This window comes from Mesoplodon mirus (genome assembly GCF_964341445.2).
Source record: "Mesoplodon mirus genome assembly, chromosome: 6".
Lineage (NCBI taxonomy): Eukaryota > Metazoa > Chordata > Mammalia > Artiodactyla > Ziphiidae > Mesoplodon > Mesoplodon mirus.
In genome coordinates, this window is record NC_138982.1 from 107,610,641 (window position 1) to 107,634,324 (window position 23,684).

General features: G+C 35.1%; 1 pseudogene across 1 annotated transcript in view; it reads left to right on the top strand.

Annotated features, from left to right (window-relative positions):
* LOC309806007 (eukaryotic translation initiation factor 3 subunit E-like) overlaps positions 1 to 20,084 on the top strand; it is a 21,045-nt pseudogene extending 961 nt beyond the window's left edge. Inside the window, exons 2-5 of the transcript in view lie at positions 5,361 to 5,511; positions 9,029 to 9,035; positions 11,173 to 11,308; positions 18,545 to 20,084. The product of the transcript in view is annotated as a eukaryotic translation initiation factor 3 subunit E-like (transcript). The remainder of the gene's footprint in view (positions 1 to 5,360; positions 5,512 to 9,028; positions 9,036 to 11,172; positions 11,309 to 18,544) is intronic.
* Positions 20,085 to 23,684: the final 3,600 nt, after the last annotated feature.

The window sequence follows — 23,684 nt, forward strand, 5'->3', positions numbered from 1 at the left end:
GACCTGCTTCACAAGACATATTAAAAAAAAACCTCTTTGAGAAAAAGAAAATAATGTAGATACTCAGATTTATATAAAGAAAGGGAATAAGTGAAGGTAAAATAAATTTTTTTTCTTAGTCTTCATTGTTCTAACAATTTTTTTCAAATTAATAATAGAAAATGTTTTAATTATGTTTATGTGTATATCTTATGTATATTTGTTATGTATGCTTATATATAAGTGAAATGAATGATGATAGTAATACAAGGGATAAGGGGAAGGAATTAGGATTATTTTGTTATTTTAAAGTACTCACACTACCCATGAAGTATTAATTGAAAGTGGACTTGGATGTAGTGTACAACACAGGAAATATACCCACCATTTTATTATAACTTTAAATGGAGTATAATCTATAAAAATATGAGATCATGATGCTGTACAGCAGAAACTCATATTGTAAATCAGCTATATTTCAATTTAAAAATGCAAAATTGAAAACAAAGTAAGAAAGTGGTCTTGGAAGTATCACTGATATGCAAAGAAAGGAGAAAATTGAGTCATATAAAATGCTCAATTAAAACCACAAAAGGCACACACAAAAACATAGATGATAAAAATAGGCAGAAAGACAAAGACAGCAAATAGAAACTGGGTTCAGCTATTTTTTGCCTTCTCTTACTTCACTTGCTAAGAAGGTGAATTTTCAGGATAGAGGAAGAGGCATGTCATTCGTATATCTTCATGGTGGCTCTTAGTTTTGTCTTCTTTTCGTTCAGCCTCCCTCTGTTTACTGCACATGCACTAACTGATATCTTTACCATCAGTCTTGTCTACTTTGTAGTTAGGCCTCCTACATGCCTCTGAAACTAAAGTTTGAGATTTTGAACTTAGGGTTGTGACTGTCCTTCCAGGAGCATAGACATCTCCCACCTGGTTAATTCAGCTGACCCGCAGTTTCATTTGGCAGAGACATGCATTTCTCCTCCATGCATCTGTCTGGTCTTGACCCAAGTTAACTCATCCCACTACAGTAGCCCTACTCACAGACCTGGTGACTTCCAACGTGGTCCCTCTTCTATAGAACTACGGCAGGACCAAGAGAGTGTCAACCATGTCTCTTACCATGCTGCTCCACCTTCCTTTTTTTTTTTAAATTAATTTATTTCATTTCTTTATTTTTGGCTGCGCTGGGTCTTTGTTGATGTGTGCTGGCTTTCTCTAGTTGCAGCGAGTGGGGGCTACTCTCCATTGCGGTGCAAGGGCTTCTCATTGCAGTGGCTTCTCTTGTTGTGGAGCATGGGCTCTAGATGTGTGGGCTCAGTAGTTGTGGTTCGTGGGCTCTAGAGCACAGGCTCAGTAGTTGTGGTGCACGGGCTTAGCTGCTCCGTGGCATGTGGGATCTTTGCAGACCAGGGATCAAACCTGTGTCCGCTGCATTGGCAGGCAGATTCTTAACCACTGCACCATCAGGGAAGTCCCTGCTCCACCTTCTTGATCAGACTGGGGTACCTCACATTAACACAGTTTGCAGAGTGTCCTGGGTCCACCCAAATGATCTCAATGGAAGGAGTGAGTCACAAGTCCCTGAATTTGCTACTCTCCTCAAATTGTCTAATAGACTCTCCTCACCTCCAGATCAACTGCAGAGAGGGAATATTGAGTCACAAGGCAATCTCCTTCTCTCCCCTGCCTCCATTTTCTGACCAACCTTCAAGGTCAGGGTAAAGTGTTATTTCACTTATCCCATTGTCACCTTTCTTTCCATATTGACCTCAGGGGAATGTGGCTGTTTTCTCTACTGGAAAACACCTAGTTTAGCCCTTCATATATGAATAGAAACTAAAGAAATCAAGCTAATCTTTATTTTTCTCTACAGTGTTGGGATTTAAAATCACTGTCTTATTGTAAAATATTATTGGTACTCTGTCATCATCTCTTTTTCTCTTTACATTGCTTCTGAAACAGACTTTAATTTTCTCATCTCCCAGTGACTGATGCCTATAGCCCTGGACCTCAGGTCAATAGGCATGATGGTTATATATGCAGAAAAGTAAAAGCATAAAGTTCATTAATACTTTTCAAATAATTACCTTTTTTGTCATTTTAATCTATCACCTCTTTAGAACTTAGATGTATATTTCAACGGCTCATCTAAAAGTTTCTGTTACCAGGAAGTCTGATAATCCGCACGAAGTCTTTATGCAAAACCTGAATTGCTTATGTCCTCCTGTGACCCTCACACTCTCTTGTAAATCTCATTTAATGGTGTCATTTCTAACTCAGTGCCCTACTCCAGAAACCACAGTCACATTTGACTTTACCATATCCTCCCTCTAACCCTTCCCTCCAATTATGATGTGACTCAAGTATACCGCCTCCAGAGTTGTCATCCCTAAATCCTTAGGAAAATAACTGAGCTCTCTAAATGTATGCTTCCTTTTTTTTTTCTTTTTTCAAACAAGAATACTGTTACATTGATCACAGGTTGTTGAAAGAATTAAGTGAGATGATGTATGATGGATGTCAATTTCTTTGTAAAGGGTAGCATTACTCTTGTTTTTCTCCTCATATACTTCCACAAGCTTCTCCTTTCCTACTGGGTCCTTCTGTGTTACGCTGAAGCTTTTAGCAAAATATTCAGGATTCTTAACCATTTTCCACCATCTTTAACACCTTGAACACTGAGTACTCAAGCCACTCTGAATTTTTTCTCCTTCAGCATCAAGCCTTGCTTTTTCATAATTAAGCGTGCTCTCCACTGTTTATTTCACTGCTTAAAATGCCTTTCTGCTCCAGCTCGCTCTGCAGCTCTGCCATTAACTCTCCCAGTGACCTTGGGAAAATGTCAGAATCTCTCTCTGCCTCAGATTCCTAAATTCAAGGCTAAAGATAAAAATGAAGCTGTTTCTGTTTTGTATATAATTTCATTTGTTCCATTTTTTTAGATTCTGCATATAAGTGATCATGTGATATCATGTGATATTTGTCTTTCTCTATCTGACTTACTACACTTAGTATGCTAATCTCTAGGTCCATCATAGAAAACAAATTTATGGTTACCAAAGGGGAAGCGGGAGGGTAAATGAAGAGCTTCAGACTAACAGATACACACTACAGCATAAAAAATCGATAGATAACAAGGTCTTACTCTATAGTACAGGGAACTGTATTCAATACCTTGTAATAATGTATAGTGGAAAAGGATCTGAAAAAGAATATATATATATATATATATATATATATATATATAGAGAGAGAGAGAGAGAGAGAGAGAGAGAGAGAGAGAGACAATCACTTTGCTGTATACCTGAAACTAACACAACATTGTAAATCAACTATACCTCAATAAAGAAACAAACAAAAAATGAAACCAAACTCATGAAGATTAAGCAAAATAATACATATTTATATTACAAATTGGCCTATAGTGAGGAGCAAGTAAATGTTATCCACTAACTAAAGATTGTATTATTAATTACTATTTATTATCATCATTATCATCATCAGCAGCAGCAACAACTTCCCAGAATGCTCTTACTTAACTTTCAAGAGCTAGTTAAAATATCATCTCATCTGAAAAGACTGCTCCAGGGAAATATATTCATTTATCCTGTTGCACTGTCCTTTCCATCTTGTATTCATTTCTTCCCAGTTTCTCAGCATCTGGAAGGAAGAGACCATGACAGTCATCTTTATAGTTCTAACGCCTGGTCAGTGGCTGCATATAGCAGGTGCTCAGTAAACAGTTGCTGAATGAAGGAAAACAAACAAACAAAAAATAATAAAACTTATTGTGTTGTTAACGTGTAACAAATTGTTTTAAGATCTCCTATGTATTAAGTCACTCAGTTCTCCAATAACCCTGTCATTATCTACTCCTATTATCATCCCCATTGCAGGAGTGGGAAACTGAGAGATGGAAAAATTCATTAATTTGGTTACAGTCAGGACCAGAACCAAGCTTATCTGGCTCCAGATTCTATGTTTAACCTTAATGCTACATTGATTTTCCTGGGCAAGAAAGACAACAGAAAGACAGAGGACAGAATTGGAAGCTGTTCAAGGTCCTTCCTGTTTAACATTCTATGATCCAAGGATTTCTCTTAAAGTCTTTGAATCTAATACATGCAGAAATAATATATAAAGATATTATTTCTTCAGAAGTTTTATAAAAGATTCTAACTATTCATATTTATTCACTGGGCATATCTAGTCTGAAAAAATAACTATGTTTCCTATCAATTAACTGTAGCATGACTACTCATACTCTCACCTACTTATAATTTTATTCAAGTTCATTTTCTTGAGATAAGTGGTTCTGTTTTAAATGGAATCAATTAGGAGTCACCTTGAATCTGGAATTTTATAATTCTCAAAGTTTAAACTCTCATCATCTTAAATATTTTACTCCAGGTTTGACCATGCTAGATTCATACAATTAAAAACTCATTAGATTGAGGTAAGTGTGTCTGGGAGCATGATGAGATATTGCAAGGGACAGGCATTTCTCATAGGGTTTTAACCAGCTGCCCTGAGAAGAGGGGACCTAGGGACACCACATTTGTTCTTATAACTATTGTAAAGTAATGACAGTAGGCAGACTGTATGATAGAGTAAGATGGATGAGGCATGGAAGGCATGGAAGGACTAGATGTCAATAAAGAGTAAATTACCACTGAGGGCAACTGGGGCTCAGTCCTGCTGGGGACCCTTAGAATTGTTTCTCTGAAGGAGAGAAAGCTGGGTCCTTCACCATCACATCTGTCCATCACTGTTAAGGGTTGTGCCCTATGGGCACTAGTTATCTCACACTTCCAAGCTACCCTGTGTGCAGGGTGAGTGAGTTTCCTGTAACTTCTGCAAAAACTATCAATCAGAATAGCAAAGCAGCCAGCACATGCGGTGAGATGCTGCTTGAGTGCATGGCAGGGAACACTCCACAATTGCAGCTGACATTGCAGGTTTGCTCAGGGGACCTTAACACAGAACCCCCAAATGGTATTCTACAGCATCCCTTTTCACTGCTAAGAAATGTCACTGCCTCACATGAAATTCAGCTTTTTAATAACTTTTCAAAGGTGTGTCTGGCCACCAATTCTTGAGAAAAAGGGTTAAAGACAGGTTTCGTATAGCAGGCTCTATTTCCTGCTACAGCTGTGCGTCCCAATTCTATGCCTTATGTTCATCATTTCCCTGCTCTACCACCCATTCTAGAGTCCTCTCACACTTGGCCAGCTCCCCAGTTGACATATAAGCTGCTTACCTAAAAGAGAAACACAGACCTTCATCCCTTAGGCATCTGAGTCTTTGGTTACCTTGCTCCTTTTCAGGCAGTTATTTCTGAAAATGCCTTTTTCTGTTATCGTTGAATATAGAGATGCCGACAGAAACCACGGTGATCCACCTCAGTGCCCCAAATACTCCTCCATGCCTCCATGACGTGACAGCAACCATAGAAATTCACGATAATCACAGTCAACAACGCTGTCAGTTTACTAATTCCTTTATTTACATGCTGGTCTACAGGTATGAGGGGCCCAGAATGACTAATCATAAGTTGAAGCTTTAGGATTGGAGGACTCCTTAGTATATCTCTTAGAAGAAACATTTAACCCCTGCTGGGGTTAAAGACCTTGAATCTTGCAGAATTTAAAGTTGCAGGAATGAGCAGCACAAACTCCCTAATGGGTCATTGAGAAGCATGGTGACAATGGTTAATCCTTTCAACATTTGATTCCCACACCTGTGTATTCTAGTACTGGGTACAGGCATGATATTTTACCCTTAGTATCTTATTATCTCTTATTCTCTAGATCACAAATCGAACATAAGTTTTCCAACAGCTTCTAAATATTTGTTTCAACCCTGATTAAAAACTCAGGGTTTTAGAAAATGACATAGGGTAAGTCCGTGAAATGATTGGATCCATTGCAAGATAGGTTTAGGCAAGAAATCCATTTACTGCCTTGCAATAATATATTAGGGATTAGGGTCACTTTAATTTCAGTATCAAGTAAGGCTCAGTTTTCAATGCCTTATGATAGATCTTGGGTATTCTTCCTCCTCAATATGCAGTTACTTTAAGGCCATAGGTTCTTTCAAGGAGAGATTGGTGAAACATTTATTATGCATGCCTTTGGTGGCATGACAGAGTCTTTCCTCAGGAGAATTTATCTCCCTTTGGGTCACCAGGCCCTGTGTGTGAGGTTAGCTCAGATCTGGAAACTGGGCAAGAAATAGTGATTTTTCATTGCAGAAGCTAATAGAAGCCTTGGTTTATTTTCTCTTGAAGTTTTTTATTCATATCCAGCATCACCCTTGCTGGCTGCTCATTTATTTCACTCTTAGACATATCACAGTGTCTTATAATTGTCAAAGAACCCCATAATTTAAGGACCCCTTGTTTATCATATTAGTATTGCTGTGCTTTATAGTAATTATATTGACTTTGCTCCTGATGGCTATGTGCCACCATCTGGTCTTTGCTATTCGGGAACCATGTCATCTTCATTGACACGAGGGCCCTATCTCTCATGGCATCATCTCCTCCTGCTAATTCTGTCTTACAGAGGACAGCCACAATGAACTTCTCAAAGACGCTAGTGTTCTTCACACTAATGCATGCCTTCTTGGGTACAACAGCTATCACCATTCCAGACCTCAAGCTCCTGCTTACTCTGTATCTTCACCATAATTTTAGCCTAGAAGACACTGAGGCCAAATATTGTCTCCTTTGCAGTTTTTCTACATTTACTATTAAATCCTGTGCTTGAATTTCAGCAAAGGTTACCCATAGCTGTAGGAAACAAAAGTTTTGAAAAATTTCCATGAAGGCCCTTTGGCTTCCCCAACATTCCCTGAATTCATAGGTGGATAACTTCAGACTGTCATTGTTTTTCTGCAAGGTTTCCAATATAAAGAAACAAACAAACACATACAAAAATTAAAAATTCAGCTTATTCCATGGTCTTTAAAATTGCCATTGTCCCCACGTAGTTCAATATTGAAGTTACACCATAAGCCAATGTTTTCTCTCTCTGCTGCTGGTCATCCTATTCTAAAACAGGTGAAAGGATGAGTGATCGTGGTGCTAAAAGCAGAACTTAAGACAAGAGCTTATTAAAATGTAGCTTATTTAGAAGGTGATACCCAGAAACAGAAATGAAGAGATGAGGAAAGTGACACAGGAAAGGAACCTATTTGTTCTCACTGTTAACAACTGGCACTTAATCCTACTGTGGGCTTCATTCTCTCTAAAGAGCCGTGTTAAATGTACTTGTTGAATGAAGAAGCAGAGCCTGGGTCCTTGATTACTAATCCCTAGCTCCACTGATGGATGGATTCATCCAAGGGCATTCACTCTCTGAATTTCTGCGCTGCTTTGCTGATACTTCCTGAGTTGTTATAACAGAAAAGTAGAAAAATGTGGCTATAGTTTCATATGGGATGTGATAAGTGTGATGAGCTCTGTCTATGAAAAATGCAGCTTAGATTACAGTAGACTAAGGGGTTGTGTCATAGGGCACAAGAAGCAGCATTTCCCTTATATTCATGATCATATTTTTACTTATTATATCCATTTTACAGATGAGAAAATGTAGGTTTAGATTCTGAAATAATTTACCCAAGGTCACACAAAAAAATAAGTGACAGAATATAATTAAAGCTCACAAGAAATGACGAATCTCCAGTCCTACCCCAGACCTACTGAATCTGAATCTGCATTTTAATAGAATCTCTAGATGTTATACATGAATATTTAGGTTTGCTAAGTACTGGCTTAAATTTTTTTTTCTTAAATGCCTATAGTTATAAATCAAAAGAGAGAGTCATATATAGTATCAAGTAATCCAAAATGTATACTCTTCTTTTAATTAAAACAAAGAGATTCTCCTAAGTATTTTCTTTTATAAACCTTAACTAATTAAAATATTTTGCCAGGAGGGACCCAGTGTAATTTTTTTAAAGAAGTTTCTGTGAGTTAGAGTTGGGTTGGGAATTGATATAAAAGGAGTGTTACTGTCATAAGTAGTGTGCCAGTCAGAGGTGAAGGCAATGACACACGTGGGTATAACTCAAGAACGACTTATTTGAGAGTGTATTAGTTTTCTATTGCTTCTGTAACAAATTACAAAAACTGAGCTTAAAATCACAGAAATTTATTATCCTACATTTCTGTTCGCTTGGCTATTTACTCTGCTCTGTTTCTCTTCTCTGCTCTGGAATAAAGATGTTGTTCAGCTGGGCTTTTGTCAAGAGGCCCTGGAGAATTTTCTTCCAAACTCATTCAAGATTTTGGAAAAATCCAGTTCTTTGTGATTGTAGGACTGAGGTTCACATTTCCTTGCTGGCTGTCTTCTGGGGGCTGTCATTAGCATCTAGTGGCTCTTAGGTCCTTCCCTGTGGGTCCCTGCATCTCAGAGTCAGGAAGGGCACATCAAATTGGCTCCTGCTTGGAATCTCTCTGATTTTTCCTTCTGTCATATATATCTTGCTTTCCCTTCTGCCACATATTTTCTGCCTCCAGTCAGAAAAGATTCTTTACCTTTAAGTGCTCATGTGATTATATTGAACATGTCTGGATAATCCATATTATACTCCCTATTTTAAAGTCTGTAACCTTAATTTATATCTACAAACCTTCTTTTACTATGTAGCATAACATATCCATAGGTTCCAATGATTAGGGGATGGATATCTTTGGAGAGCCATTCTGACTACCACAGAGTTTTTGTGCTTCAAAATCTAGTAAGAGGTGGTTTGGAGATAGATTTTAGACAGCTATAAATGAGAGGAATACTTCCATTCTTTCAACAAATATTTATTGAGTAAATACTGCTTTCTAGTATTCTGGGCTAGGATTTTAGCTTTTGAGCAATGGGGTGTTTTCAAAGATTATTAAGTAGAAAAGTGATAGAATAAACAGTATCAGCAAAGCAGCCCAGAAATGCAGAATAAGTGCCCAAACCCCAAGTTCCTGTCATCAGGCTACGGGTTCATACCCGTAGGGAGACTGATGATTTCTTCCTTTTTGTAACTGCAGGTTAGAGGTAAAGAGATAAGTGTCTCCCTTGGGAAGCTGGCCATGGAAAGAAAAAAGAAAGGATGACTTTGAGGAAAGGTACAGATAAATAGCTGACAAAACTTCGTGCTTGGCATAAAAGGAATAAAGTTGATGAAGTATTGCAGGATGATTGGGAGAATTTGAGGAATAGCAAAATGATCATTACAATATCAATCATTCAAGAAGAACAAAGCAATGATCCCAAATCACTGAAGTGTCATGCATGCTTGAATAGAAACACCAGGTGGGACAGCAGCAAACAACAAAAATAAAAACACCAACTTTCTTTGCTGTTCTTGCTTAATTGTTCTCTCCACTTGTTGCTGGCTAAGTTGGACATTGCCTGGCATAGTGGTGTGTTCCACAATCTTGACTTACCCACCAGTAAATCTCAAAATAACCCAGCTCTTCAAGTTTCAGTACAATTCTTGCCTATTTACAGGAAAAGAGTGTCATCATAGAAAATGTGTTTCCAACAAATACATAGGCAGTAATTGGAATAAAGCATGGACCAAAGTATTAATAATGATGCAAATTGAGAATACATTGGAACTATTTGAAGAGTACAAGTTGAGGTTAAGTCAATCTTACTACTAGGGGAAGGTTGACATTTTTTTTACACATATTCGGATGTTGTCTCCTCTAATACATGAACCAGAAACATTATAAAGAAATAATGGAATAGACACAGAGTATGACACATGTGGTCGGCATTTGCTTCAACATCTCTGGATGCGAGATTATTAAAAAAAAAAAAAAAAAAACTCAGTAAAATCCTTAAGAACTTATTCATTCATATCCATACCTTGGTGTATATTTTATGGCTTCAGTTCTTCTACTGAAAAATAGTGTTTATTTTTAGGTTAATAGACAAACACAACAATGTTGAAGGTCATACTACAATCTAAAACTGTCTCAAATGTTTTTGGTTTGGCTTTATGGAAAATGCACTGTGCCAAACACTTTTTCTCCTTTATTTTTAAACCCTTGTGTATTTTTAAAGAAAATGTAATCCACATGTTTCTTATTCATTTACACTTAACTCATCAAATTCCTCTTGTGTAAGAGTGACTTGGAGACCAAAAGACTTTGGAAATTATTTGTTTGCCTTTGAAGCTTTCTTTTTATTAGGAAAGTAATAGCATGTTCTTTGGTATAGTTCATGTTAGATACTCAGGTACTCAGTTTTTCAAGTATGTAAATAACATAATCTAGAATATTTATATTTGTCCTTATATCTTGCTTTCCCTATTCTATTAATATAATGGTAATTGTCACCATTATATCCTTTGTTATACTATTACTATGTTATTATTTACTAATAGTATTGTTATAAACTTCATAATAACATTAGTGGTGTTACAAGAATATCTATATATTTGCAACATCTTCATTTAAAAATTGGTTTTATCTTACTCATCTTTCCTTAAAGACTTGTATGGAAAGAGAATTCCAGCCTTTGTAGCATACTCACCTATTTCATTTCCTCATAGAATGTCAGACAGAGAGAATTTGCCAACTGCTTTACATCCTCCAAAAATCTTTTCAGTTCATCTGTTTTATTTCTACTTTCGTGACTAAGTGTGCTATTCATCTCTCATAGCTATTTTTAACCTCTCTTCAAATCCTTGTACAATTGTCTGACTTTATAATCTGAATTAAAAGTCATTTCATTGTTGAGCTGAATGATTCTGTCCTACTGGTTCCATTTATGTATTCTTTATACTTATGGATAATACATTGTTCTAGTTTGCTTATCCTCTGAATTATAGCCTGTCACAGGTCTTTAAGTATTCTTAAATAATCTTGTGGATGTATACTCTGAAACTCAAGAGCACCCCAAGCACCTTTAAAAGTAGGGTCTATGTCTTTTTATTTATTTCATGTCTTCTTATCATGCTTAGTTCTGATTGCTACAAATTTTAATCTCAGGAAATATAACTGGTGGGTTGCTAATTTTTAAAGTATTATGTGGCATGTGCTACTTGCTTTCTGCATGAAAATAATATAGTAAAATGCCAGATAAAAGTGGATTCTGACTCGGTCTCTTTTTAAAATTAGATCGCATGCTTGTAATCTATTGTAAGGTTTGGTCCTTTAACTATTTTCTTAAATTTAACCAGGATCTTGAAAACACAGTGCACGTGAAAAGAAAAAGTAGTGAACATGACCTTAATCAAAATTGCCAGTTCATTTGCAAAACAGATACTGATGGCCCACAACCAACAGGGCCTTGCTTAGGCTTTGTGCTAGATTCTGGTAATGAAGAGAGGAAAGGGACAATCTCTTCTCTCAGACAACTGACCATTTTGGGAGTCACAAATGTAGACGATTTCAACACTGTGTGCAGAGTGATAGGACAAAGGTCAAAGAGTAGAGGCAGGCATCTCAGTCTAGTTTCAAGAAAATGCTTTTGCAGCGATCTCAAAGTTAAGCAGGGTGTGCAAGCTAAGCATTATAAGAGGCAACATGATAGCCTCAGTTTAAGAGACACTTACATAGCATTTACTTGTGTGGGTCACTGTTGCAAGCTCCTTACTCATTCACTCCTCATCACTATCCCATGGGTAAGCACTGTTACTAACCTAATTTTACAAGTGAGGAAACTGAAGTACCTGCAAGTTAAGTGAATTGCCCAAGGTCAACAGCAGGCACAGCCAGGACTTAAATATAAGTATTGTGTGCCTCCATAGTCTCTACAGGAGACTTTTAATAGAGAATTTACATACTCATGGAGAGCAACACACAGTCAAGGAAGAACAAGTGGGTTGGCATTTCCTGAGGGCAAGTTATAATGGGGACAATGTCAAGAGATGAAGGAAGCTAAAGAAGTGTATGAGAACGATGTTACACTGAAAAACCAGCGTTTTATCTTAAAGGAATCATTGTAATCATTGGGATAACAGGATTTTGTCTCAATATTAGAAAGAAGATTCTCTAGCATCATGGATTATGGGATACAAGATGGCTGGGTTGGAGGTAGAAAGACCTGGTAAGGGGTACCTGCAATAGCACAAGTGAGAGAAACAGTGGAAATATGGTTGGAGGGAAGCTGAAACTCACATGAGTTATTCTAGGAGAGGGCATGTGAAGGCTTAAGCTGCTGATGTTGGAAAAAGAGAGAAAGTTGTGTCTGGAGTGATTCCTCTGAGTTTCTGATTAAGGCAACAGTGTAGACAGTGGTGACTACTGAGATAAAGAAGAAAACAAGAGAATTGAACATTAGAAAATGCTTATGATACCATGTAAAGAGAAAAAGAATGTAGAGCTCAAAATTGTATATTCTGTATTGCCCTTTAAAAAATATGTGTGTAATATGCACGGAAAAGCTCTGGTGAAAACTAGAACAACCATTCATTGTAAATGGTAAAATTTCTCAGAACTTTTCATTTTTCACCGTATCTTCTAAATTTTCCACAATGAACATGAATTAGTTATTTTTCCATTAAACTAAAATTAAATGTTACTGGAAGGATTTATACAGTGATCTTATTTAAAGTTAACTTCTATGATCTTTCAGGAAAGCAAATAAAGTACTTAGCAAAAGTAGATGATTTATTAACTTTGGATCAGGAACTCCCCTCTTAGGAAGCTAAAATAATATGTAGGTTCTCACATGTTTATTTATAAATATATTTATTGTCATGCAGAAAAATTAGCATTAGCAATCAGGTTGTTGAAAACAATTATAGCACAAGTGTGTGAATGCATATTACACATTCATTAGGACAGTTAGTTATAAAAATAATCATTACTTATAAAAATTAATCATCAGGGAAATACTTCTGATATATGAAAACAGCAGGGTATGAGTTCTTTGATGCTATTTACGTAGGATATCTCTGAGTGAAATATGATACTGATTTTCTTTGACTTGCATTTTTTAGGATCTGTAAAATATACCTACATATTTACTTATAAAATATAATAAAACATAAAAATAAAGACATTTAGTTCATAGTGTGAGCAGTATCACTGCTGTTTAATCATTTCAAATGGGCTTATGTTGGACTGTAAGTACACAGCCAAAGAGGAGTGGAAAAGTCACCTGGACTATGAGACTGGCTGTGTCAGGGGAAGCAATTGGTCCAAATCATGATTATAGATGAGAATAAGTATGAAGGACCAATGATTACATTAAAAAGTATGTTTCTCAGGAATATTTGAATATGATAAGAGGGATCATAGCTTTAAACTTAAAGAAGCACTAAATTTTGGAATTTCAGATACTAAGAAGATAAAAGGATATTTGTTGAGATATTATCATATTCTTGAGATTTCTAAAAAATAATGTTCATGGCCTACACATAAATAGTAGATTTATTTGTGTTTTAGACATGTACTGTTTGTGTTATTATGTTTGGATATTTGGATACATTGACCAACATTCAGATATGGTAGTGCTATGACTTGACTTCCATGGAAAATGTGAATCTTAAGGTAGCCATGTCTTTCCTTTGTCCCATGAAAAGTAATAGAATCTTTAGAAAATTAATTCATCTTTATTTAACTTTATCAGTTTTTGAAGAAACCACAAATATTTTAGATTCATTTGACAGAGCTAAAAATCCTAGGGTGTTAAAATAATTGAAATGATGGTATCCACATGTAAATATCTTTAACTGCATGTTACTGAAACTTTTATGCTAATCTTTATATTAATTATTTATTGATATTTATTGAATGACTACTATGTGCAAGTGCTTTGAATGCATTATCTCATTTAATTCTCAGAAGAGATAAAACTTAGATCAGAAACTGACTGGGAGCATTTAAATTGATTTTGTTATGTGGCCACCAGGCTAGTAAGCAACAGATTCATTAGAGAAGTAGGTAGTATAATCTACATTTGATAGGTATTGATATTAAGTCTGTGGCCCAAAGTCACATTAATAGAGCACAGTGTTGGAATCAAGATTCAAACAACATTTAGTTGGAGCCTCTATGGCCACACTTCCAGCATTTCTAGAAAATAGTATACCACTTACCATCCTTTAAAAACACTCTTGAGAATTTGACATCTTAATGACTGATCTTTTCTTTTATAGGTACCTGTTAAATATTTCTCATAGTGCTTCCATACATTTTTTTGTGATCATATTTTTCATATACAGCTGTTGACTATTTTATAAAGAGATAATTGACATACAACATGATATTAGTTTCAGGCATATAGCATAATGATTTGATATTTGTATATATTGAGAAATAATCACTACAGTAAATCCAAGAAAGATCTGTTAAGATACACAGCTTCGTAATTTTTTTCTTGTGATGAGAACTTTTAAGATCTACTCTCTTAATTTTCAAATATGCAAGACAGTATTATCAACTATAGTCACCATGCTGTGCATTACATCCCTATGACTTATTTATTTCATAAGTGGAAGTTTGTACCTTTTGACTCCTGTCATCCATTTGCAACCACTAATCTGCTGTTCTCTGTACCTACGAGCTTCTTTTTATTTTTTATTTTTTATTCCACATATAAGTGAGACCATACAGTATTTGTCATTTTTTGTCTGACTTATTTCACTTAGTATAATATGCTCAGGGTGCACCTATATTGTCACAAATGGAAAAAAATTATTCCTTTTTTTTTTTTTTTTTTGCTGAATAATAGTCCAGTGTATACAAATATACACCACATCTTCTTTATCCTTTCATTCATTGATGGACAATTAGGTTGTTTCTGTATCTTGGTTATTGTACCTAATGCTGCAATGAACATGGGGGTGCATATATCTTTTTCAGTTAGTGTTTCTGCTTTCTTTGGGTAAATACCCAGAAGTGGAATTGCTGGATCATATGGTAGTTCTATTTTTAATTTTTTGAGGGACTTACATACTCTATAGTGGCTGCACCAATTTACATTCCCACAAACAGTGTACAAGGGTTCCTTTTTCTCCACATCCTCACTAGCATTTTTTATCTTTTGTCTTTTTGATAATACTATTCTAACAGGTGTGAGGTGATATTGTGGTCTCAATTTGCCTTTCCCTGATGATTAATGGCACTGAGCACATTTTCATGTACATGTAGGCTATCTGTATGTCTTCTTTGGACAAATGTCTGTTCAGGCCCTGTGCCCATTTTTAAATTGAATTGTTTTTGCTAATGAGTTGTATGAGTTCTTTATAGATTTTGGATATTAACCCCTCATTAGATATATGATTTGAAAGTATTTTCTCCCATTTACTAGGTTGTCTTTTCATTTTGTTGATGATTTCCTTTGCAGTATAGAAGCTTTTTAGTTTAATGTAGTCCCACTTTTGTTGTTGCTTTTGGTTTCAAATCCAAAAAAAAAAAAAAAAATCACAAAAACTATGCCAAGGAAATTACCTCCTATGTTTTCTTCTAGGACTTTTCTGGTTTCAGGTCTCACATTCAAGTCTTTAATGCATTTGAGTTATTTTTTGTGTATGGTGTAACACAGTGGTCCAGTTTCATTCTGTTGCATGTTGCTGTCCAGTTTTTCCAACACTATTTATTGATGAGACTGTCCTTTCCCCATTGTATATTCTTGGCTCCTTTGTCATAAATTAATTGGCCATATACATTGAGTTTATTTGGGAGCTACCTTTGTTCTATTGATCTATGTCTCTTTTTTTAGGCCAGTTCCATATTGTTTCGATGACTATAGCTTTGCAATATAGTTTGAAGTCAGGAAGTGTGATGCCTCCAGCTTTGTTCTTCTTTCTCAAGATTGCTTTGTACACTTGGGTTCTTTTGTGGCTCCACACAGGTTTTAGGATCTTTTTTTTTTTCTGTGAAAAAATGCCATTGGAATTTTGATAAGGATTTCACTGAGTCTGTATATTGCTTTGTGTAGTATGCACATTTTAACAATATTAATTCTTCCAATACATGAGCATGAAATGCCTTTCCATTTATTTGTGTCTTCTTTAATTTCTTTAATCAGTATCTTATAGTTTTCAGAATACAGGTTTTTCACCTTGGTTAAATTTATCCCTGAGTATTTTATTCTTTTTTATTTATTTATTTTTATTTTTTAAATTTTTTTATTTTATTCTTTTTGATGCAATTATAAATGGAATGGTTTTCTTAATTTCTCTTTCTGAGAGTTTGTTGTTAGTGTATAGAAACACGGTAGATTTTTGATATTGATTTCATATCCTACAACTTTACTGAATTCATTTATTAGTTTTAACAGTTTTATGGTAGAGACTTTAGGGTTTTCTACATATAATATTATGTCATCTACAAAGAGGGACAGTTTTACTTCTTCCTTTCCAATTTAGATGCCTTTATTTTTCTTGCCTACTTGCTCTGTCTAGTACTTCCAAAACTATTTTAAGTAGTATTTACCTGTTAAATATTTCTTATAGTGCTTATGTTTATTCCTTTTGTAGTCATACCTTTTACACATAGCTATTGACAATTTAATTTTTATAGTATGTAATTTTCCATATGTTCTATATATCTCTGTACTGTCATGATTTAACTTAATCATTTTGGGTTAAGGAGAAAGAGTTCTCTTCTGGAATTAAAAAAAAATTCCTTTTTTCCCCACAGCCCTTCCTCTTTTCTTTTCTCCATTTCTTTCTACCTGTTCCTTCCTTCTTTCCAATCTTTTAAAAAAATTAACTATTGTATTTAAACCTTGCAGTATTGGGAGAGGGGAGATTTGATATGGGGGTAGGCATGATTTTTCATTCTATGTGATATTTTATGTTACAAAGGACAGAAATATAATGGGATAATTTTTTTCTTCAATGACTTTAAGAAAATATTGAATATTTATATTGGAATTCATTAGTCTTTAGTTTTACTTGTTCTTATGAAGCAAGAATTGTTTTCTCTATTTTGTAGATAAGTCAGCTGAATCTCAGAGAGATTAAATGATACATCCAAAACCATTCAGCAAGGAAGTTTTCTGAATGTGGGCTTGAACCCAGATCTGCCTGGTGTCAATGCTCATAATCTTTTTTATTCAGTTACTCTCTTACTTTATTTTAAACATAGGATTATTAGACTTCAGAGATGAAAGAGCATTTGAGATTGCTCATTCCAACAACTTCAATTCATGTTTTAGGGGACTGTAGCCTAGAGGAGTTAGACCACTTAGTTAAGGTCATGTAACCATAGAGTTATTGGGTTGGGCATAAAGTTCATTTTTTTTTTTCCTGTAGGTTGGCTCTAGTAGCGCTTAGTTGTCTAACTTCATTAGAACGAATTTTGTTAGATTGTATTGTGACAGCTATCATATCAGCGTGCATTAAAAAAAACATCAAAATTGGTGAATTTTTGTGTAGCCATTTTAATATTGAAGATGGAAGAAAAAAGCAACACTTTCAGCATATTATGCTTTATTATTTCAAGAAAGGTAAGAATGCAACTGAAATGCAAAAAAAGGATTTATGCAGTGTATGGTGAAGGTGCTGTGAGTGACTGAACATGTCAAAAGTGGTTTGTGAAGTTTTGTGCTGGAGATTTATCACTGGACGATGCTTCACGGTCAGGTAGACTAGTTGAAGTTTGATAGTGATCAAATCGAGACAATAATTGAGAGCAATCAACATTATACATGTGGGAGATAGCTGACATACTCAAAATATCCAAATCAAGAGCTGAAAATCCTTTACGCCAGCTTGATTATGTTAATCACTTTGATGTTTGGGTTCCACATAAGTTAAGCAAAAAAAAATCTTGACTATATTTCTGCATACGATTCTCTACTTACACGTAAGGAAAACATTCTGTTTTTAAAACAAATTGTGACGGGTGATGAGAAATGGATACTGTAAAATAATGTGGAATGAAAGAGATTGTGGGGCAATGAAGAGAACTACCAACAACCACACCAAAGGCCGTCTTCATCCAAAGAAAGTGATGTTGTGTATATGGTGGGGTTGGAAGGGAGTCCTCTATTATGAGCTCCTTCTGGAAAAGCAAACGATTCATTCCAGCAAGTACTGCTCCCAGTTAGACTGACTGAAAGCAGCACTCGACAAAACGCGTCCGGAAGTAGTCAACAGAAAATGCATAATCTTCCATCAAGATAGCACGGGACGACATGCTTCTTTGATGACAAGGCAAAAACGATTACAGTTTGGCTGGGAAGTTCTGATTCATCTGCTGTATTCACCAGATATTGCATTTTCAGATTTCCATTGATTTCAGTCTTTACAAAATTCTCTTAATGGAAAAAATTTCAATTCCCTGGATGACTATAAAAGGCACCTGGAACAGTTCTTTGCTCAAAAAACTAAAAAGTTTTGGGAAGATGGAATTATGAAGTTGCCTGGAAAATAGTAGAAGGTAGTGGAACAAAAGGGTGAATAAGTTGTTCAATAAAATTCTTGGTGAAAGTGAAAAATGTGTCATTTTTAAACTTAAAAACCGAAAAAACTTTTTGGCCAACCCAATACTATAGCACCAGCATTAATTGTGGTTGCTTTCTTTCCATATTTCAGGAACTAACAAATTGACCTAAATTCCTTGGCTTACTGGGTTTAAGTTAAAAAAAAATAGAATCCTACACTTTATTTTTCCTTGGCAAGAAGGTGGAGTACGACTTGACTACTCACATTGCACACTTTTTGGATCGGCATCTAGTCTTTTCATTGCTTGAGTTTCTCTCTGTAAAGGAGATATATAATGAAGAAGGATTATTACAAGGGAAATTGGATCTTCTTAGTGATAACAACACGATAGCCTTTGTTATGGATGTATACCAAAACCTTTGTTCTGATGATATTCCTCATTCTTTGAGAGAAAAAAGAACTGTTGCTGCACAACTGAAACAGCTTCAGGCAGAAACAGAACCAATCGTGAAGATATTTGAAGATCCAGAAACTACAAAGCAAATGCAGTCAAACAGGGATGGTCAGATGCGATTTGACTACCTGGCAGACAAGCATGGTTTTAGGCAGGAATATTTAGAGACGCTCTCGGTATGCAAAATTCCTATATAAATGTGGAAATTAATCTTGAGCTGCAGAATATCTTTACTTCTTTAGAGTGTTGGTTCCAGCAACTGATAGAAATGCTTTGAGTTCACTCTGGGGAAAACTGGCTTCTGAAATCTTAATGCAGAATTGGGATGCAGCCATGGAAGACCTTACATGGCTAAAAGAGACCATAGATACAATTCTGTGAGCTCTCCACTTCAGTCTCTTCAGCAGCGAACATGGCTCATTCATTAGTCTCTGTTTGCTTTCTTCAATAACCCCAAGGACATTATAACATTATCGATCTCTTCCTTTACCATCCGCAGTATCTTAATGCAATTCAGACGATGTGTCCACATATTCTCCACTGTTTGACCACAGCAGTCATAACAAAGAAAGATGTTTGAAAATGCCACAGGTGCTAAAAGATCTGGTCCAAGTTATTCAACAGGAGTCTTACGCATGTAAAGACCCAATTACAGAGCTTGTTGAATGCTTATATGTTAACTTTCACTTTGATGGGGCTCAGAAAAAGCTGAGGGAATGTGAGTCAGTGCTAGTGAATGATGTTTTCTTGGTGGCTTGTCTTGAGGACTTCATTAAAAATGTCTGTTTCTTCATATTTGAGACTTTTTGTTGTATCCATCAGTGTATCAGCATTAACATCTTGGCAGATAAACTGAACATGTCTCCAGAAGAAGCTGAAAGGTGGGTTGTAAATTTGATTAGAAATACAAGACTGGATGCCAAGATTGATTCTAAATTATGTCATGTGCTTATGGGTAACAATGCAGTCTCACCCTATCAGCAAGTGATTGAAAAGACCAAAAGCTTTTCATTTAAAAGACAGGTGTTGGCCATGAATATTGAGAAGAAAATCAGAATAGTAGGTCAGAGGTTCCTAAATGTGTAACTCAGGACTCTGGCTTCTACTGAAGAACTGTACAGAAAAAATGAAAAATCTATAAAAGAAAGGTGAAATAAAACCATTTTACAAAGGTGAAACATTATAGAAACAATTAACATGTTAAATATAAATTTTGGAGACTTTGAATAAAATTGGCTGTGCTTCATTAAAAAATAAAATAAAAAATAATAAAAATAATAAAATAAAACATAGATTCCTGAAGTAGGGAGATGAATTAGAAAAAGATGTACCATTTGGACAAATGATGATTTTGTGCAATTAAAACTGCACCCCTGCCTCAATGTAAGGTATCTGGGTGCAAGGATTGGAGGTGGACTTTTAACTCCCCCTATCCATTTCAGCTGGATACCCTTGATATATATACCAATTCATGACCATTTGTAGTCATTCTTCAAATAGAAACTTCAAAAACCTTTCTTTTGTCTCTTCTTACACAGCATCTCCTTTAACTTTGTCACATGGTGTTGCTTTGCTCCTCTAGTCTCCATTTGGGGTGTATTGTTGGTATGTTACTATAACATATCAACAAGCACTGATTGTTGCTTTAGTTATTGCTCTTAGGAGTGTTTTGGTCTTATGCCAATATCAACAGTGCTTTCATCTTTAGGGCTCTGAGCAGGCACTCTATTATACAGTCATATGAACTGCAGACTCCATTGTAATAAATCTGTTCTCAATATACCCTTTAAGTTTATATTCAATTACCCTTTCACTCATAGGATTTTAACATTAGGCTAAAATTGAACATCTTGTTCTACTAATTATAAACAATAATTTTTTTTACATTCTGTAACTAACTTTAATTCAGAAGTAAAATTAGCAACTCATGTACCTCTAAACTAGTAGTTCTCAAAGTATGCTCCCTGATTCAGAAGTATTAACATCACCTCGTCATTTGTTAGAAATAAAAATCCTTGGGCCCACTCAGCAATCACTACTGAGTGATTCTGATGTGCACTAAAGTTTGAGAGCAACAGATCTAAACAATTATGCTTTACTTTCTTTACTCCTAAAATATTTTATATTACAACCACACGTGATGACCCATTCATTTCCAATTATGCTACTAAATTTGCCTATGTTTCTCTTTCCCAAATAGCATGTGTAACTTAGGGAAACTTGAAAGCACACTGGAAAAAAAAGTGGTATGATGGAGATCATACCAAATGCCCTTATTGGCTTCACAGTAAACACTGTTTGCCAATTTTATAGAAGAAAATACTGCAACATCTTTTTGTATATTTCTTACATATATTTCTTAAGTTTTATTTCGTTGTTCCTAACAACAGAGAAAAAAATATACCAGAGGCTTTAGAATATAGATTCAGTACTCAGTTATCATATTTGTTCAATTGCATTGTGGTTTATTTTAAAACTAGACACTGTAAATGAAGTTTCTTGGGTTAAGTGTGCTGATTAAAGAAAGGGTCATTAATTTATTTTTAGTCACAACTCTCCAAATAAGAAAGTAGTCACAACTCTCCAAATAGGTGTAGTTGAAACTGAACAACAGATTAATACTAAAATCAGTTTTACATTAGTTTACAAAAATATATGTATATTGTTCTAAAAAGTTTTAGACTAAGTTACTTTCATTTTCAAATCTCTAATTGTGCTAGTTTTGGGTATCTTGACCACTGACCTATTAAACATAAAAAAAAATTTGCACCATTCCAACATAATTAGATAGCTGATTATAATAATACAATCACAGCTGCTGAAGCCCAGCACAACTTAAACATTGTCATTTTTTAGTGTCTTAATAAAGAGTACATATCTATGAGGTCATCATAAATTAGTTCCTTGCCATTTGTATTGCGGAATTTTATTTTTATATTTCAAGACTCAATCTACTTTTGCAACAAAAGAAATAGTATATATTCTTTTAGTTAACTACTTGGAAGACAAAGTTATTTCTGTCTTGAATATACAACATTTTCTTTCTTTCTAGTAATCACAACATTCGTTTTATGATACTTAGGTTTTTTTGGCAGAGTGTTGTTACTCCAGCATCAAAACAGGTTTATGGTGTCTCTGCAACTGAAATATCAACTAGAGACAAAGTCAGATTGTGTGAAATTTCCCTACATTTTCTTGGGTAATTCTCAAATTCCACGGAGTACTTCACATTGTAACAACAGTTGTATGCTGTCCATTAGGTGCTGCTGTCCCATTTTGACTAATTGGGCTCAATATTGTAGCTATCAGATATGCTTCCTCTTATTGTTATCTGATACCATCTACAAGAAGTATCATTCATCATTTCTACATGATAACATAAAATGTGTGTCTTTTCAATACTGGTCCTTTTGAACAAACTAGTTGTTTCTTCTGTATAATGTCTTCCAGCTCTGCTGTCCTGTGGGAAACATAAATCTATTTACTTTGTGTGAGAGGTTTCCTCTAAGACGTAGATTATTGGCTTAGAATAGTTCCAACATGTAGTGGATTATTCAGAAGTTGAAATTTTATATATTTTGTTGAAAGGATAATATATATTTATTATAAAGGCAAAAATTCACACAAGCCCAAAGAAGCTCATGCACATAACACACATACACACAAGACTACTGCTGCTGGTCTGAGTACATGAGACCTAAGGCAATCTGAAATAATGGTTTTAGTTTAGTCATCTGATCTAATGACGGATGATCACTTGTCTTGTTCATCGCTATGATCTGTAAACTCCTCAAGGGATATTCCCATTTGCTATTCTTGGGGTAGACATGGAAAATTACAAAGGTTTAAAAAGAAACAGGCTACTGGGGTTTAGGGTTCCATCTAAATGAGGCAAATTCCAGATAATTTTTGGTTTTATGTTAATAAGAAAAATCTATTATTAAGGCTCTTTGCAGTTTTTACGATGTTTTTATTTTTTGCATAGTATCTTATAGCTTTTGATAGTCACCACAAAGTTATGAGTCAAAGAAAGTTGTGATGGTCTCCATGAGGAAATTGGGATCTAATGTGGTTAAATAAAGGACAACAGGTCACAAGGTATTGTATGGCAGAACCAACCAGCAATCAGGCCTCTGTCTCCTAAATCAATAATCTTCAAATTATGCCAATGAACATCAATAATTAAAATAAGGAAAAGATTTTCTCTCTTAGGACCTATAATATTCAAATGGGCATCCATGGTCTCCCACTATGGTCTCACTGCCTCATTGATTTGGCTTTTCTCGCAAACAGCTGAAGTAGGCTTAGTTCATTCATTTATTCTCTAATTTACTTCATAAATATGTAGATAGACTAAAGGATTGATTATCTGCATAAACAATCAGGGAAATCCATCCATATAAATTTATGAATTTTATTGACTTATAAATGTGACATATTGATTAAAGTGGTCAGATTATTTGTCCATCTAGACAGTCTAAAGCAAAAATATGGATACTAAGAGTAGTATAATAGAATTGGAGTTTTATATTAAGCCCCTAAATCAGTTGTTACATTTCTACAATAATAAAAATAACTTTTGATTTGTACAGTTATTTCTGTTGCTTTGGATATAATAATCACCCTGATGAATATTCAACTTTGAAAATAAAAGCATCTATACAAATAATGAAAATGCAAACATGGCAGTACTTTGTCTCTCTTTTTATGGAGAATACGTTATAGTGCTGCTGCTTTTGATAAGAAACAGTCTGTTCTATGGTCATGATGTGGCTCTCTGCTACACAAGCAGCTAAGAGCATCCAAATGACATAATGGGAATAAAATTATGGCTCTCAGAGAGTCTGCTCCATCACTAGTCATATCTGAATTGTCCCAATTGAAGAAGTAATAT